The sequence below is a fragment of the Lutra lutra genome, chromosome 2, assembly GCF_902655055.1.
Source record: "Lutra lutra chromosome 2, mLutLut1.2, whole genome shotgun sequence".
NCBI lineage: Eukaryota > Metazoa > Chordata > Mammalia > Carnivora > Mustelidae > Lutra > Lutra lutra.
Window position 1 is genome coordinate 92,085,441 of NC_062279.1, and position 18,423 is coordinate 92,103,863.

The 18,423-nt window shown below is 34.2% G+C and overlaps 1 protein-coding gene and 1 pseudogene across 6 annotated transcripts in view; both read left to right on the forward strand.

The window, feature by feature from the left end:
* The window catches only part of CCSER1 (coiled-coil serine rich protein 1), a 760,495-nt gene that overhangs the window by 20,035 nt on the left and 722,037 nt on the right, over positions 1-18,423 (forward strand). The window lies entirely within an intron of this gene.
* LOC125094451 (uncharacterized) lies at positions 6,446-6,595 on the forward strand (annotated as a pseudogene).

Below are 18,423 nucleotides of genomic sequence, written 5' to 3' on the forward strand. Positions count from 1 at the left end.
AAAATAAAAGTTCACTGTTGTCCTGTTTCTCCAATACAGCATTTTAAAATTCACATTGTCCATAGACTTGGGCTGACTCTCTTTGTTTAGGATTTCAATATCTGTTAAACTAAAAGTGATTTTGTTTTTTAAATGCACAATCTGTGGATATAGGAACTGACTACAGTTGCCTAAATTTCTAGAGGAATATGATCTTTACGCAATCATTGGTTTAAAGATGTTGTTATAGATGTTTCGTTACTGTTTTGACTATGTTAGTATGTTTTCAATCTGCAAAGTGTCTCGTAATCAAAAACTTTTTTTCCTTTTACTACGTTATCATCCTTTGGAAATTTTTAAAAAAGATTTTATATATTTGTTTATTTCACAGAGGGAGAGACAGAGAGAGGGAGAGAGAACAAGCAGGGGGAGGGGTATAGGGAGGGGAAGAAGCAGGGAGCCTGACATGAGGCTCAGTCTCAGGACCCTAGGATTATGACCTGAGCCAGAGGAAGATGCTTAACTGACTGAGCCACCCAGGTGCTCCTTTGGAAATTTTTTTTTTTTTTAAAGATTTTATTTATTTATTTGACAGAGATCACAAGTAGGCAGAGAGGCAGGCAGAGAGAGAGTAAGGGAAGCAGGCTCCCTGCTGAGCAGAGAGTTGGATGCGGGGCTCCATCCCAGGACCCTGGGACCACCACCCTAGCCGAAGGCAGAGGCTTTAACCCACTGAGCCACCCAGGCGCCTCTCCTTTGGAAATTTTTTAAGTCTGGAGTTCAAACTTGGTTTGTGTATCCTTGGTTAATATGTGCAATAAAAACAAAAATAAAGTTCTACAGATTACAAAAATGAAAAAATAGGACTGGAGTTTTTATATTAGGATGATACATGCAATCATAAGCATTTTCTTAGGAAGCAGTTTTTTTTTTTCTTGCAACATTGGTAGATGATGAAAGAAGTGAGATTTTTTTAAAACTAATCTGTGAACCACTATTATATAGCTTTGTAGTTGGCATTTGCTGAAAGCTAACTGCTATTAGGCATCTAGGAAGTAACATTCTTACCTTCCCAAGACTTAAACAGAAAATAAACTTTGAATGGGAAAAATGTTTCAAATTAAAATATCCAGCTAAAGTAGTGAACAAGAACAAGTGAGATAAATACTATTCTTTTGATGTATGATTCTATAACCTCCTCATTTTTTATATTCTTATACTCCTAGTTTTTTGAGAAGTGGAACCAAATTTATAAAGCACAGATGTAGAATTTTAATCTATAGTGTAAGTTTAGAAGGTCAGAAGAATATTTAATATATAAAGTGTCTCTAAATTTTTACAGAGTGTACAATAATACTTTTTAAAAATAATGCTTTTCCTATATTATGCTTTTTCTTATGTCTAAATTTAATAAATGTAAAGGATATGATCTATAGATTTTTTTTTTGTTGTTGTTTTTAAAGTCTTTTGTCCTGCAGTACTTACTACCTCTGATTTCTCCTGGAAAAACAGTTACCATCATTCTGATTCCTGGCAAGTTTGGGTTAGCAGCTTGTACTTGGTTCAAAGAATAGATCAGAAGAAAGATGCGAGTTAAACAATGGGAAAAAAAAAAAAAAAGGAAGTACGGGGTTGGAAAATTTAGTCAAGTATTGGTAATTTGTCAGCTTTTGTTATTGAAGTTGGCTAAGTCAGTATAACTTTATATTACCAATTTTGATGTGACTAGATAATGTTCATGAGTATCTTCATAGTTGATGACTATTTATCGAAGGAATAATATGTCTATTAGAAGAGCATGCTTTTGAAAATATTTCAGTAGAAATGAACAGTTTTCCTTAACTTTGGGATGTGGCATTGCTTTGCCCAGACTCTTATGTATTTGACTTTTGTCAGATCAGCATTAATGCTATTTATCTCTAAAAACACATGAATTATTTCTTTTTAAGACACTAAGATATCCTTGTAAAAGTAATGTATAAGATTTAATATTTATTTTCATGATCTCAATAATTTCATGATCTCAAGGTTAAAACAGTGTTTCTTTTGATTATCTTTAGGTTGCTATCTCTATTTTGGTCATTTTATTTATTTATTAACTTATTTTTATTTATTTAGTGATTTATTTGCTACTTCATTTTCAAAACTTTGTTTAAAAACTTAAAAAACTTAACAGTTTTTGAGTACTTTTTATATGCAAGGCACAGTGCTGAGTGCTCAATTTTCATGCTCTTGATTTATTCTCAGAACAATGTTGTGAATTAGGTTATTTTATTTCATTTTTAAAGCCTCCATTTATTTATTTAACAGAGAGAGAGAGAGAGAGAGAGATCACAAGTAGGAGAGAGGCAGGCAGAGAGAGAGGGGGAAGCAGGCTCCCTGCCATGCAGAGAGCCCGATGTGGGGCTGGATCCCAGGACCTTGCCACCATGACCAGAGCCAAAGGCAGAGGCTTAACCCACTGAGCCACCCAGGCGCCCCTGAATTAGGTTATTTTTAATTCATATATCTGTTTATAAAAATGGAGGCACAGAAAAATCAATCAATTGATAAATGACACATTAATCAATGTGTCAATGATTGCTTAGCTTGTGTATGCTGGAATAAGTTGTAATTTCATTTTATTTTATTTAACTGCTTATATCAAAGTGTTTCAATGAAAAAGGAATGTCACAAGCCAGAAATTATTTCTGGTTTATTAAAATAATATCTATACCTCATATCTAGGCATCTGATACCCACAGATAAATAATATTGGCTACCTGAAACTAGTTTAATATTGTGTGTCCATTATACTTCAGTTTAAAAAATAATAAAAGAAAAAAAAAGTAATTTTGGCAATATTCAAGTACCCAAAAGACTACCATAAATTATTCTGGAAAATGATTTTATTAAATATGTACCTTGAACTATTAGTATTTGAAGAATTCAGTATAGTGGAACCAAGAGTGTTAAAATCCTAGAAAACCTACCTGATCAAATTATTTCACATTTGAAAGTAAGAAGAATAATCATTAAACACAAACATGTAAAATATTTTTTGTAATTATATTAGAAAACAGAAATGCCATTCCGTTGGCTATACTGTGACTTTATTAAAGGAGAAAAATAAAACTTTTTAAGACTGTGAACTTATATAAGTTAGAATGTGATTAATTTTGAGCAAGATAATTTATTAGAAGATTGTTTCAAAAGGGAGTTTTAGTAATTTAACTTTTTAGTTAAACCTTAGTAATTTAAGTTCACAGGCACTTTTTGGGAGTTGAAAAAATTAATGGTCCTTCATTTTTCTCCCAAATAAGCATGTGTTCATAAACAAAAAAAAATAGTGTTTGTAAGTCAACAGTAGTTTGTACATGTCCTGGAGTGTCCACGGATTTACTTTGGGAAAAACCCAGTAATAGTGTCTTGAAAATATTCAGTCAGAATAATAAAAAAGAAAATTAGATACAAATGTTTTGCGTGGTTACTATACCTGGGTTGACTGCAGAGTAAAAACAATGCACAAAGGAGTGCTTATTCTCTATAAAATGTGTATTTTTGTAGTGCAGTGTTGACATAGATGTGCTCATGGTCACGGAGTAAAAAGGGCTTTTTCATCAGAGCAGTAAGGGATCTGTCCACCTGCGGTAAACAACCCAAACTCCAACACTCCTCAGGAGAAGATGTAGACTGTACACTACTTATAAAAACTCCATCTCACTTGACCCTCACTGGACAGTTATTTTGGTTTTGATTTTGGCTTTACAGTGGACACACTTGAGATTAGAAATTAAATGTATTTCCTGGGATCTTACTGTTAATGAGTGCTTCTGGCCTTAGCTAAACTGTTCTTTTCTCTGTCACATTCTGACATGCTATCAAGCAGAACCCCTAACACAAACTCCTCTATATGTCTGCTTTCCTCCATTTGGGCATAGGAATAGGAAAATTGTCTTTTGAACCATTTGTCTAGATGTTTTGTTTTTTACATGGATCATATCCTTAATAAAGTATGTAAGTAATGAAGTGTATTTTAGAATGTGAAGGGCATTTTGATTTTGTAAAAACTTAATGCTCCTTATGACATCTAGTTTAGAAATCCAGTGATATTTATAAATGCAGCTAATAACAAGTGTAGATACTACTTTTAGGATTTACCAGCCAGTTTGGAGAATTTTGCACATTTTTAAGGCGGTCCTCACAATAATCTGATGGAGTAGAATATCACCTGCTCCAAGATGAGGACATTGAGGGTTAGAGATGTTAAGTAAATACCCAAGTTCATACAAAAATTAGTAGAGTGGGCCTCATCCATGAGGTAGGGTGTAGAATCCATGCTCTTAACCACTTCACTATGATGCCATAGAGATGGATGCCAGCTGTAGTTTTTCTTCATAAACATTTGCATATTTTTGTTGTTGTTGGAAGGCCATGCCATTTGATGCCCCTTTCAAAAAAACAGTGGGAATCTGTTAGTGGTGAAATTGTGTACTTCTTTTGTCCTTAGTAATTAAAGAGTACACTTGACCTTCGTTTTGGAGGTAGTGCTGTTAACCCAATATCAACTGGGAAATAACTTAGTGTAGGTGGGTTAGTAGCCAAATGTCTGATGTCCCTTTTAGTGAAGCCTAATAATGTAGTGATGCCTGGAAAATGTGTTCATCCTTGGGAAAGAAAAGTAACTAATTGAAATTATAAATGAACTCATGAATAACTTTGTCCCCTATATGACAACTTTGGAAATGCTGTTTATAATGAACTTCTTTAAATAATAAAAAAACTTGTTCAGATAATTTTTAAAAATCAGAAATAGGCTTGTTCTTAGCTGAAATTTTTATTATCACAACCTCTTGATCTTGAAATTATTTAAAACTTCACTAAAATATTTAGTGATACAGGAAAAATAGAAACATCTAATAAATGGGAAAGCAGGCCAACATTTTTTTCTCAGTTGTCTGTATTATACTTAAAATCAATCACCTTATGTTTTCCAGTGTAAAAGAGAAACTTTATAGATGGGACCATGCAATAAAAAAGTCTGAAATCACCAGTGTTTATGCTCACTTCCTGAGTTGCATTTGATTTTCCGAAGGAATAAAAATCAATTAGTCTGTGTTTAAAATGTATTTTTCTATTCTTTTGAATAGGGCCCCCGCAGTAATGTTAGTTGCCGATATGAGAAGAATGTGGGGTTTCAGCGATTTCCGATAAGTTCTTGCCTTGTCATTAGTGGGGACACATGTCCTCAATTCTGCCTCTTGCCCCTTTAAATAAAAGAGATACATGATTTGTGACCAGTTGTGTATGTGTAGAAATTCACATTTTTTTTAAAGGTCATTACTAGCACGTGAAACATTTTGAACATAAAAACATTTATTCGTACTTATACTCTATTCATCTTCATCATCCCGTCAGTGTCCTGAATGTAATACACAATATGTTGTTAAAACCAGTTCTGACAACCATGGACTTTTCATGTTTATGACGCTGTCATTATTTTTTTTTTTAAGATTTTATTTATTTATTTGACAGAGAGAAATCACAAGTAGGCAGAGAGGCAGGCAGAGAGAGAGGAGGAAGCAGGCTCCCTGCTGAGTAGAAAGCCCGATGTGGGGCCCGAACCCAGGACCTGGGATCATGACCTGAGCCGAAGGCAGCGGCTTAATCCACTGAGCCACCCAGGCGCCCCATATGACGCTGTCATTATTAAAAAGAAAAACCAATTATCTTACTAAATAATCCAGCTGTAGTAGATCTAAATATCTTTATGGAAAATATATTTGAAGTAGTGCCTAGGTTTAGTTTTTATGTACAGATGACTTTAATAACTGGTCTATTTAGGAATCTAAATAGTTGTTAATTCAGTGAACAAACATTTAGCCAATATTTCTCACCATATTGGTATTCTTTTATTGTTTTGTGGTTGAAATTTATTTAAAATATCATCATTAAAATCTTACTGAATGGATTTCTCCCTCCACAAAAATAAAGCATTTGATTCAATAAAAGATGCCACAATCATGCTCTGGGTTGACAAAGACTTGCTTGGTTGATTAACATGAATGAGAATATGAAAGATTTAAAGCAAAGCTGTCAAAGCAATTATAACTGAAGTCCTTTTGCTGAATAATGAAAATTGGTGCCTGAAACACTTTCAAATATACCTAAGAAAATTGTACCTATGTAAAATGAAATGATAATGAATGAAAGAAATGGAATAATAGAAGCCAACACAGGTGAAATTGTCTGGGTAGCATTTTAATATATTGTCATTACTATATTTTAGATTTATCAAGAAACGTGATGATACAGGGTTTCTGCAAAAAGTATTTAATGTTCAGTTTAGGAATTAGATTTAATATGTTTAATATGTAATTGTTTGAAGATGTTTAATTTTAAGTGATTCTGTAGGATTTATAAAAATCTACAATCTGGTGTGTTTTGTGATTTAAATTTTAAACTAGTCATTTAGAATAGAATACTGAGCTTTGCGCAGTGGCAGTATCGTAGCCAATGAGGTTTATCCGAGGCGCGATTATTGCTAATAGAATAGAATACTGATATTGAAGCTACAAAAGAGATTAACAGACATTTAATATTTAATATTCAGATTTATTTTAAATTTTTTATAAAGATTTTATTTATTTGAGAGAGAGTCTGAGAGAGAGAAAGGATGATGGGGGGGAGGGGTAAAGGTAGAGGGAGAAGCAAACTCCCTGCTGAGCCTGACGTGGGACTTGATCCCAGGACCATGGGATCATGACCAGAGCTGATAGCAGACACTTAACTGACTGAGCCACCCAGGCACCCTCTATTAATGCTTTTAAATCTTAAGACTCTAGAATACATTGGTAAAGTTTCATGATATTTTGTTTGACTAAGAAGACGCATATTGCAAAGAATACAACTTGGGAGAAAACTAAGATAGTAATTTTACATTTTTATTAAAAATAACTGATTCTAGGAGATCATTACATCAACTAATTTTTTTTCTGTTTGTTTAGGTGTTCAATATTAAAGTTATTTATCCTATTCTTAACAATGTACAAAGCATTATGAAAGATTCCAAGATGAAATAGACATTAATCTATCATTGATGGGTTTGTGTCCCAAGGGAGTAGCTATGACAGATCCACCATATACTGTAATGCACTAATTAGATAGACTGTAAATATCATAAAAATTCATATAAAAACTATGATTTTTAAGGAGAGTTTAACTCTAGTTGTATGTTATATTTTAATTTGGTCATGAAATATATGTATGTGTATGAATTTAAAACTATACGTGGGTAGTTGAAGTACCCTAAATAACACAGGGAATTGGCTGGTTCTTGTAACTGAAGAGAATTCACACAGAGAACAGTGAAGAGATACTGTTCGTTCAGAGTTTCTGCTCTGTTTCTCTCTGATGCTATCAGCTCTGCTCTTTCCCTTAACTGGTAGGAAGGTGGCAGGAGTGAATTCTGAGACTCATAACTGTGCATAACAATGCCTAGAAGAAGAAAGACTGTCTTGGTATTTCAAGGAAGTGTTCTGTGCATTAAAACATTAAAACTACCTTGATTGGGGTGCCTGGGTGGCTCAGTGGTTAAAGCCTCTGCTTTCGGCTCAGGTCATGATCCCAGGGTCCTGGGATCGAGTCCTGCATTCGGGCTCTCTGCTCAGCAGGGAGCCTGCCTCCTCCTCCTCTCTCTCTCTGCCTGCCTCTCTGCCTACTTGTGATCTGTCTGTGAAATAAATAAAAAAAAAATCTTAAAAAAAAAAAAAGAAAAAAATTCTTAAAAAAACCAAGAAACAAAAAACTACCTTGATTGGAAGCCTAGGATACATGTTCACTGTTATCCTGTGGCCAGGATGGAGGAATGTGCATATTGGCATAAGTGAGCCAAAGTTTATCCCTGGAGTTGGAAATGGGACTTGATTTTTTCTGAGCATTCAGATGCATGGGCAGAGTTTTGGGTTATTGCACTGAGAATGCATGTATTGTTGGATGGGGAAAGGGAGAAGGGATCCTGAGTAGGCAGTCTGCAATGTCTGGTAGAGTGTGATTTAGACATTCAGACATCAGAAAGGGCATTCAGGCACAGTGGATTATATGAACATATGAAGGAAAGGAAATACCCTGTATGTGTAGCAGAACACGGCTGTAGTTCTGTTTGGTTGGGTAGACAGTGCCGGAAGGGAAGTTGTAGGAAATGACAGCAGAAGGGTAAAGTGGGATCAGATGGTGAAATACCTTAAAAGTAAGGCAGTGAAATTTGGGATTTATTCTGTAGATGATGTAAAGGACTAAATATTTTGTGCAGTAGATTAATAAGCTAAGTGTTGCTATTAGGATTTTAAACTTGTTAGTGCTAGGTTTTTGAAACGTTAATTCAAGTGGATCATGGTTTTTGGCTGTAGCTCCTGGTTGAATGGTGATGTCATAGTCTGACATGGGGAAGAAAACATGAGACAGTTTGGGCATGTCTAGTATAGATGTCTAGGAAGATGGTTGTTTACTACTGGAAAGAACACAATAGGAAATTTAAGAGGAGAGTTGATGGAGAGTTAATATTTGGGTACACTGAGTTAGCTACTCATAGAGCCACTGAACGTTAGGGCCCTAGGAATTCAGTTTTTCAATAGTTAATAGTTTAATGTTCATAGAATGTAGTGACTTAGCCAGTTTACATTGCTTTACATTTTGGAGCTAGTTTTTATGCCCAGTTCTCTTCACTGTAATCTCAGTACTCTGTTTCAACATAGCTACTTCCAGGCTTGATCTGCAGATTGATATGTTTTGCCAGAGTAATAACTAATGCTTAACATATATTGAGAATCACTTTGTTTCAGACATTGTTTGAAGCCATTTTTACTCTTATTGATGAAACCTACTTGGTAAGAGTGATTATTAAAATCTTAATGTCTAATGTTACTGAAACAACGTGACCGTTCACTGTGTCAAACAATTTGCATATGTTATATGCTGTGCTTTTAATAACATCTTTGGTGGGCAGTGTTGTTATTCTCATTTTACAGATTGGGAAATTACACTTGAAGAGCTTACGTAACATACTTAAAATCACACAACCTGAAAGAGGACAATAGGATTTGAGTCCATAAAATTGTTGCATTCAGACCAGTGCACATTGTCACCTAATAGTAAATCCTTAAAATACTATAGCTTGCTGAAGGAGTGCGGGTAGACTGGAGACAGTTGCATTTGGAAATTAGAAATTTGAGACTAAAAATTTATTTAGAGGTCAGACCTAATGGGGCTGATGCTATAGATATCATAGTAATGCACAGTAAGACGGAAGTTGAATCTATGATTGTGGGTTGAGTTTACAAAGGAGAGATTAGAGAAAGAGAAAAGGCCTTTAGTCAGAATCTATAACCGAGGAATAAGACTGAGCAAAAAAACATTAGGAGAACCATTAGGAGAGTTCAGTGAGAAAGAATGCAATAAAGGTGAGATTTTTCTAAACAAAGATGACCAAAATCTCTTGTGCTGTAAGAAAAGCCTATTAGGGTTGATGAGTAAGAGGTCATTGGAAGCCCCTTGGGACACCAGTTTTTATCAAGTGGCAGTTACAAAAGGCACTGGAAATAGGGTTAATGAATGCGTGTAATGGCTCTTTATAGTTGGAGAGAGATTCCAATGGACAGGGAAATCTGGAAGAACCACAAGGAAGATAAAATAGGTAATGAAGCTTGATATTGGAGGCTACGAGAAGAAATAGAATGGAAAGCACTGGGGGAAAAATAGCTCTGCAAAGGAAGACCAGAGAGAAAGGAAACTGATGAAGATTTAGACAAAAAAATAAAAACAAAAACAAAAACAACCCCCCCCCCCCCCCCCGCCCAAAACACATTCTGAAGTAAAGTGAAATTGAGAACAATCCTATTGATGATCCTGGGTCTCTCAGTCAACCATGTGACTAAACCATCAGTGTGCTTTGGTGTGATGTTTTTGCTGATGCCACATATACCACAGTTAAGACTAGAAACTAAGACTTTAGAAATTCAAATTCAGCTGCCAAAAAGATAAGCCACCAAAGATATAAATCATGCAAAAATAAAACTGCCTGCCCATGAAGATGCTTGATAAAAATTCATAGCTTCTGATGTTTTATCTTAAATGAATATAAAGACAAAAGTGAATTTGCTCTTTGTAAACTTGTGAAGGCTTAATAAGTTTCCTTTCATTCATCTGTTCATCCTGTGTGGTTTTCTTTCTCACCGATGATCTATATTTGAGTTACTGTAAGCTTGCTTCCTGCTCTTTTCACCTTTCCTCCCTGTAGAATAAGAACAGATATGCATATGAATTCTTTAGGGTCCTTTAGATTTTATTTTAGTTGGGTTTTATTAACAGTTAACATTTATTCAGCACTTACTATCTCCCCAGCACTGTTCTAGTGGCTTAGAGGTAATAAATCATTTATTATTGTCATCAACTCTTAGCGACATTATTTTTTATTCAAGTGTGGTAAATGAGGTAACAGAAATATAGAATTTGCATACTTGTTGCTGGATTAACTATTTGCATTTTGCTCTAATTAACTGAAACATAATCACTTTAAAACTTTTAACTGTGTGAAATTAAAGGGCCCCTTTCTGTACAATACAGTTTTTCAAGCAATAAGAGAAATTTTGCATTGAATAGAAAGAATATCAATATAAGGTCTTTTCTCCTGATTTAGAGGGTGGCAAGTAATAATAATAATAAAAAACAAAAACCCTGATGTTGTCTTAGAAGGTGGAGTGTGGTAAAGTGGGAATGATATAAGTTGGTGAAATTTGTGGGTATAGAAAGCTGTAGGTCCTCTCAGGCTGACCTTTTTGATAGCAAGCTCACTTTGACTTTTACCCTCTCACTGGAGTATAGTTTGACAAACTGCCTTACTTATTTTCTCCTGAGTGTAAAACAGAAGGTCTTTCCTTCATTAATGTGATTTTCCTTTTTTCTTTTCCCAATTTGAAAGATTGGTATTTTGTGTATTTATGTATTTTGTGTGGTCTGGCACAATAAATTTTCATGTTCCATTAATATTTAATTATTGCAAATAGCATTATATATTCTTCCTTTCTTCATTTCTGCATCTTATAATGACATTGTAGACACATAAGTAGTTAAAATTTTTTTAATTCTTAATGCTAGCAGTTATCCTTTTCTGTATAAAAGTTAACACCAATGGATTGTGTATTACATTTGGAAAAGAACTTCTAAAGCTTATTCTTTATTTAAATGAGAGTGCCAATATCCTAAATAGTATTCTAGTAATCTGAAAAAAAACAAAAAACAAAAAAACACAACAACAAAAAAAACAAAGTTAAGACATCAAAACCCTCACCGTGGTAGGAAGTGACTTAAGCAGTGACAAGAAGAGTCCAATGAGTCATAAATAAGCTAAATTAATTCAGAAGCAGCAGGGTGCTGCAAAGATGTGTTGCTACCTTTTGATCTAGGACAAAAAACAATTCCTTTTGTTCTTCCAGAGTTTATAAGGATAGCCTCCTGAGAATTTTACTCACTGAATTTACAATAAATCAGTATTTGAATATAAAAGTAAGAAGAACCATGTTCTTAAAAAATGGTGGATTAGAGTGTCAGGGACATGGTTTAGATAAGAATGTTAATATTTCAGGTCACTAGAGAACTGCTTAATTGAATAATCTAAAACAGCTTATATCTTTACCCAGGGAGTAAGAAACCAAGGAAATTATTCAGACATGTCACAACTTGAGATTATTTTTTATTCATGTGTTTGTTTGGATTTATTGTGTTTTTATATATTTTATAAGAGGAGGAACATGATTACTTTTAAAATTTTTTGCCATTTAGTTTAGTGATGGCTGTTTACTCACAAAATCATCTTTAAATTTATTTGTGCTTTCTCATATGTTAGTATTGAAAATTTTCTGGTATTTTTGTTTATGAAGCAAAATTTAATCATTGAATTGATAAAGATAGGTAAATGTGATAAGTAGTTTTTAATGTAAATATAGATAATATAAGATATTTCTTAATTATATTTAGCAGGGGAGCAAATAGCTATGCAAAATTCTTAATTGACTTAGAATTTATATATTTTTGTTTCTTAGACCTTGGATTTGGTTTACTTTCTTCATTTATCTGCTATAATTAAGTCTTTACAATAGTGATGAAAATATGGGGGAATTATATTTTTACTTTTTTTTTTTTTTTAAAGATTTTATTTATCCATTTGACAGAGAGAGATCACAAGTAGGCAGAGAGGCAGGCAGAGAGAGAGGAGGAAGCAGGCTCTCTGCCGAGCAGAGAGCCCGATGCGGGGCTCAACCCCAGGACTCTGGGATCATGACCTGAGCCGAAGGCAGAGGCTTTAACCCACTGAGCCACCCAGGCGCCCATATTTTTACTTTTGATCAAGGAATTAGATAGTTGCTTCTGTTAGTGCAGAGAGGAATAAAGAGAACTTTAGTTTTGAGTTTATAAACCTGTTCTTTTTCTACATGTTGTTTGTTTGTTTTTGTTTTTTGTTTTTTTTTTTAGAGAAAGAGTGAAAGTGTGCACACGCAGGTGGGGAGGGACAGAGGGAAAAGGAGAGGGAAAATCTTTCGTAGGCTCCATGCCCAGTGTGGAGCCTAACATGGAGCTTGATCTCACGACCCTGAGATTATGACCTGAGCCAAAATTAAGAGTTGAATACTCAACAGATGAAGCTATCCAGGCAACCCTACCTGTTTTAATTCACATTGATTACGTACTTGCTTTCTTGCTTTCTGACTAAAGCTTTTCTAGATACTTTACATGTATTATGTAATTTAATTCACAATGATAAAGAAGTATTTTCTGTCATCACTCTTGTTTAAAAATGAGAGATCTAAGATAGAGGAAGATTAAGTAACTTTATCAAGGTCATGTAGATGGCAAGGGAGGTGGTAGGCCTAGATTATTATACATTCCCTAACTTTGTTTTTCTAGATTTGCCCTTCAAAGAAGGTTAGGATTAATAGATTAATGGGTGTTTGAGAATCTTTTCATACCACTTGATACCTAGATTCGTGAACAACAAAGTAGGAATGAAATGGGGGAGGGGGCGGAAAGTATATTCACTAGTAATGCTTTGTTGTTCTTAATGTACTGAAGAAAAGAACATTCTTTTGAAATTTTTGGGATTTTCTAGCCATTGTTACTGAACATCTCTTTTGGCAAAGTGTTGAATTTGGATGCACTTTTTTTTCAGCTTTCTTAACTAGGTGTTAGGAAAAAGTGTCTGCTGCTTCCCTGGTTCATATTTGTCAGGGGCTGACATGCACCTTTAAGCTGTCACATCTTTAGGTCAACAACAAAGCTTTCTGGCAGTTGTGACTGCTTCCTGAATTACTACAACCTTCTCTTAACCTAAAAGTTCTGAAACCTCTGTGGCTTAGTATCATTTCAGGAACTACGTAAAGATATTCTGTAGCACAAATTGAATAAGGGCTTTTTCTTTTTCAAATCATGAAGGAAAATAATCGCTTCAATTTATTAAAATTTTAAGGTTTTAAAACTTTTTCTTCAAATTTTGACTCCTACTATTATTTGTATATATCAGAATCCATTCTAGTGGTTAACACTTTTCACACAAAAATTTATAGCTAGTTACTTAAGATACGATAACAGTCATGAAAAAGCTCAGGGAATAGTTGTAATTTTTTCCTCAGTGGTTTTGGCTAAAGAATCTATGCTTGTATTGCTGGCTCTTGAGATCTTCTTTTTGATAATCAAGGTAATGGATAGGAAAGGTGAAGTAGCAATTATGGTAGATTGAGTTACATAAGAAAAGACATACAGATAACTGGGTATTTTTAGAAGCGGACTTAAAAGAATAGACCCGGTAAAATAATATCAATTAATAGGTCTAGAAATAGAAAGAAGAAAATGAAGGTAGCCTAGAATTCTTAAAGAAATGGAGAAAGAAGAGAGAAGAGAGAAATTGAAGCAGTTATATATGACTTTATCTCAAGAGGGTTTTGGGGGTATTTTACTCTTTGTTATATAGGAATCCAGATTCTCTCACCCACCACCCCTATATCCCATTTCCTCCAGTTTTCCTTTGCTGCCTCTTGAAAATTGGCCTGGTTTTGGATTATCTTTTTTGAGTCTTTTGGACTCCTATTGGTGTTCTGTGAATATGATAACATGCAGAGATAGACCATCAGTCAGAGTGGTGATGAATGAAATATTATTTGATCATGTTTTTTGCCAGAACTACAAAGACGTATAGGTGTTTCACAATTTGAACATTTTGAAAAATCACCAAGTACATCTCTCTCTCTCTTTTTTTCTTCTAGTTCTAATCATCAGCTTCAAAGATGAGTCCATTGTATACTAGGCACTGTTTATGAGGAGCTAGAATCTTGACCTTGGTAATGCTGTGTCTTATAGTTGACAGGATATTCTCTGATACCAGCTGTGCCAAATATTAAGTTTCAGTAAACATGGTTAGCCAGGGCTGTACCTACACTTGAAGTCACTAAAGGCTATTTGTTTAAAATGTGCCTAAAACTATTCTAAGCCCTGTGAGAATAGGAAAAAAAAATGACTCCTGTTCTTAAAAAGGATTTTAATCTAATTGTTTGGTTATGGTTGTGCCCCAGATGTTTAGTTTGGGGAATGTGCTTGAATTGGAATTCCTGAAACTGTGCTAGGATTACCCTGTTGTTGACTCACGCCTTTGAGGATGGCTTTAGAACTAAACTGTCTTGAAAGGAAAGACACTGTGTCTGTTTTCATTTATTCATTCAGTGAACAGTCATTCTGTTTTTATCAGTTACTGTATTAGTTATAGAGATAAAACAATACATAAGTACTCTTTTTGACCTCATGAGTCCTATTGTCTCTTGGAGAGGACAGATAAGTAAATAGATTGCAAATATAGGATTCCATTATAATGGCATACGAACATGGTAAATGTTAAAGTAGAGTGAAGCACAGATAGGTATCTGAGAGTTGTTTTAACGTTAAAGGCCTGGTTGTCATAGGGGAGGGAATCTGAATAGTGAGGGTTGTTGGGGTTAAAAATTCTGTAGTGGAGAAGTGTAATTGAGACGATAAACTGCGAATGAGTGTTACCAGAGGGTCATTAGTTCAGTATTGAAATCTCCAGGGAAAACCAAGATAAAGCTAGAGATGTTCATTTCCAGAATTTAAGAATGGAGTTACAAGATTTACAAGTTTAACTCATATCGCAAATAAGAGGAAAATTAAAATAGCAACATATAGGAAAATGTAAATATACAATCCTGGATTATAAAACAGTATACCATATATTTAGAACCTTGCCACAACAATTTTTGGAAATGACACCTTCAAGAAGCATTTTCTGTAGGTCATTAAAAGTTTATGGCATTTTTTAAAATTTTTTTTTATCAATTAAAGGGAAAATATTCTCAAATTTTATCTCTTTTGCTAAGATCAGTATAGTGAAATGTGGACATATATTTAAAGAATATAATTCAATTAAGCCTTCCTTCTGTGGTTTTAAAAATAATTTTTGTAGTAATAATTAATTTCAGTAAAAATAGGTCTAAAGAAGAAGTACCTAATTACATTAGTGCAGTCAAATTGCATATATTTTTTTGCACATGTTTAAATAGTTTTAAGTATCAGTTTTTAAAACTTATTTTAAGGTTATGATATACCAACTTGATTTAAATACTTTATAATTAACCTATATAGACAGTATAATTAATTTACTGATGTTTAAGCAATTTAGGATGATGGTATTCTTGGAGAGAGGCCATATAATTTTGGGGGTAGGTTTTTTCTTTTTGGTTATATTTTAAATTTTTGAGATAATTGCTTGTTGAAAACATCAGTTTAGTAAACTTCTTAGCCTGTGTTTGATTAACCAAACATAACCTTATATTATTGTCTTATGTATATTTTTATTATAATGGGTAGTCACATAAATGACTTCACATTGCATCTTAAAAACCAGCAAAATAAAATTTGGTGTGATTTTGGAATTTACATGTTTCTATGTTAAAAATACTTAGAGAGTGCACCTGGGTGGCTCAGTGGGTTAAAGCCTTTGCCTTTGTCTCCGGTCATGATCTCGGGGTCCTGGGATCGAGCCCCGCATCGGGCTCTCTGCTCAGCGGGGAGCCTGCTTCCTCCTCTCTCTCTGCCTGCCTCTCTGCCTGCTTGTGATCTCTGTCTGTCAAATAAATAAAATAAAAAAAAAAAACTTAGAAATTCGAAGAATTACAAAGCAGCTAAATATTTTTTAAAAAAGATTTTTATCTATTTATTTGACAGAGAGAGACACAGTGAGAAAGGGAACACAAGCAGGGGGAGTAGGGGAGGGAGAAGTAGGTTTCCCGCTGAGCCAGGTGCCCAGTACAGGGCTCTCAGGGCTGGGTCCCAGGACCCTGGGATCATGACCTGAGCTGAAGGCAGAAACTTAAGGACTGAGCCACCAGGTGCCCCAAAGTTGCTAAATATTAAAGCATAAACAACTAAATTAATCATTGAAAATTACTTTAAGCATGTAGTTATTTAATAAATATGTTTTTCAATTACAGCCATTAGAATTTTATGAATTTTGAGGATACTATTACAGAGGTAAGAATACATAGTGAATTTAATATATTTACAAGAATATTGTCAATAAGGTTGCAAATGGTCATTTTATCAATGGTTATTCACATAATAATGATATTTATGGAAAAATATGAGATAGTTTGGGACCAGTTTGAGATATAAGAAAACGAGGTTACTCTCAGAAGGAAAAGGATATCGCTTGAAAAATTGTGGAGTTGCTATAAACTATGATGTTGCTAAATGCATTTATTTTAAAGGTCTCTCTGCCCGGCAACAAAAGTTTTAATGTGGAGCTTGAGAATAGCTTCTTCCATTCTCAGTATATACTCAGCATTTCTGGCGTCCTTATTACTTAACCTTTGTGTTTCTTTACTTGGTTTCTGTGGGTGTGAATCACTGCGTTACTATATATCCTTATCTAATGTTTCTTTTATGTCTTAGTCTTAGTCTTAGGTTTTTTAGAAAATTTCAAGGCTGGAGTCCTACATGACAATCCACTTACCCTGCACTCTATACCCTTTGCTTTTTCTCTCTAACCCTCCCTGTTTTTCTGTCCCTTTGATGTTTTTATTTACCCTAGAAAGATAACCCTCTAGCCTCCATTCTGATTCAGATCATCCAAGATCCCATTTGATTCATTTGTTTCCTGGTTCCTCTAAAATTCTCCAGATTTTCTCATATTCCCAGAACCTTGGCATGTACCTAATCACCAGCACATTTCACTCCACTGGACTGTGTCCGTTTCTAGTCAGAGGTGGCTAGACCTTCTCCTCTGGGAGATAGGTCTTATATCTACAAATAGTTTGCTTCATGCTAGTGTTTCTATTTCAGAAATTAGATTTCTGTAGAAATTGTGCTTGGGCAGCTGAAAGATTCAGTACCTAATGTTATATCATGGATGAGATTTGGATAATGTTTTTTTTTGTTGTTTTTACCTTATGAACTAACTTACTGATATGTGACCATTGCTGAAATACCTTTCTATTTTTTAACCCCATACATACCTGACTTAATAAAAGCTAACATTCCTTTATCATCTTTGACCATCTGCCTAGCACTCAACAATTTAAAAATATTTTTAAAAATACTTGGCTTAAGAAAATAGTTTCCTTTGAGCATTTGTTAAAATGTTAAAAACATTGTTAAAACTTACCTAAAACCTTGATGTGCCAATCTGCTCTCATGAGAACAGAATATTCATAATTTAAAGTGACCATTTACTACTATTAAATACTCAGCTTTCTCTTGACTAAGATACATTCTTTTCTTAAAAGGCTTTTAAATAACACCCCTATTAATTTGAGTTGCTTTTGGTAATCTGCCAGTGTAGCTTCCAAATAATAAAGATGTTTTAAGTTAAAAACACTTCAGAAGTTTTCCTTCACTTAGAAGCAAATTCCACAGTGTAAGTCCCTTGAAGTCATTATAATTACTACAGTCTGTGGGGATTAGTATATTGTAAGGAGATTACTAGACTCTTTACTTAGCAGCACAGTGAGAGAGGATGTACCATGAGACTACAGACCAGTGAATGTTGGAGTTGTACAATTAGAAGAATTCTGGATAAACAACACCCTCTTTAAAACACAACTTTAAACTCACTAATTTTTACTGAGTACTTCATTATACCATTTTATATAAGGGATAGAAAGTATAGAAAAAAATAAGACATGATTTTCATTCTCAAGAATTCTGTAAACAGTTTGAGGCAGGGAACTGTTCATATTGCTGTAGGTATTTTATAGAATTGTCAGTAGCATTATTTGATAATAAAGGTGGAGAAATTGAGAGTCAAAGAAGTCAAAAAGTTGACAGGTGGTACAGGTGGATAATGACCAAGTTGGAATTCATATTAGTCTGCCTGGGTGAAAGTTCATGTTCTTCCCTCATGTTAAATCAACT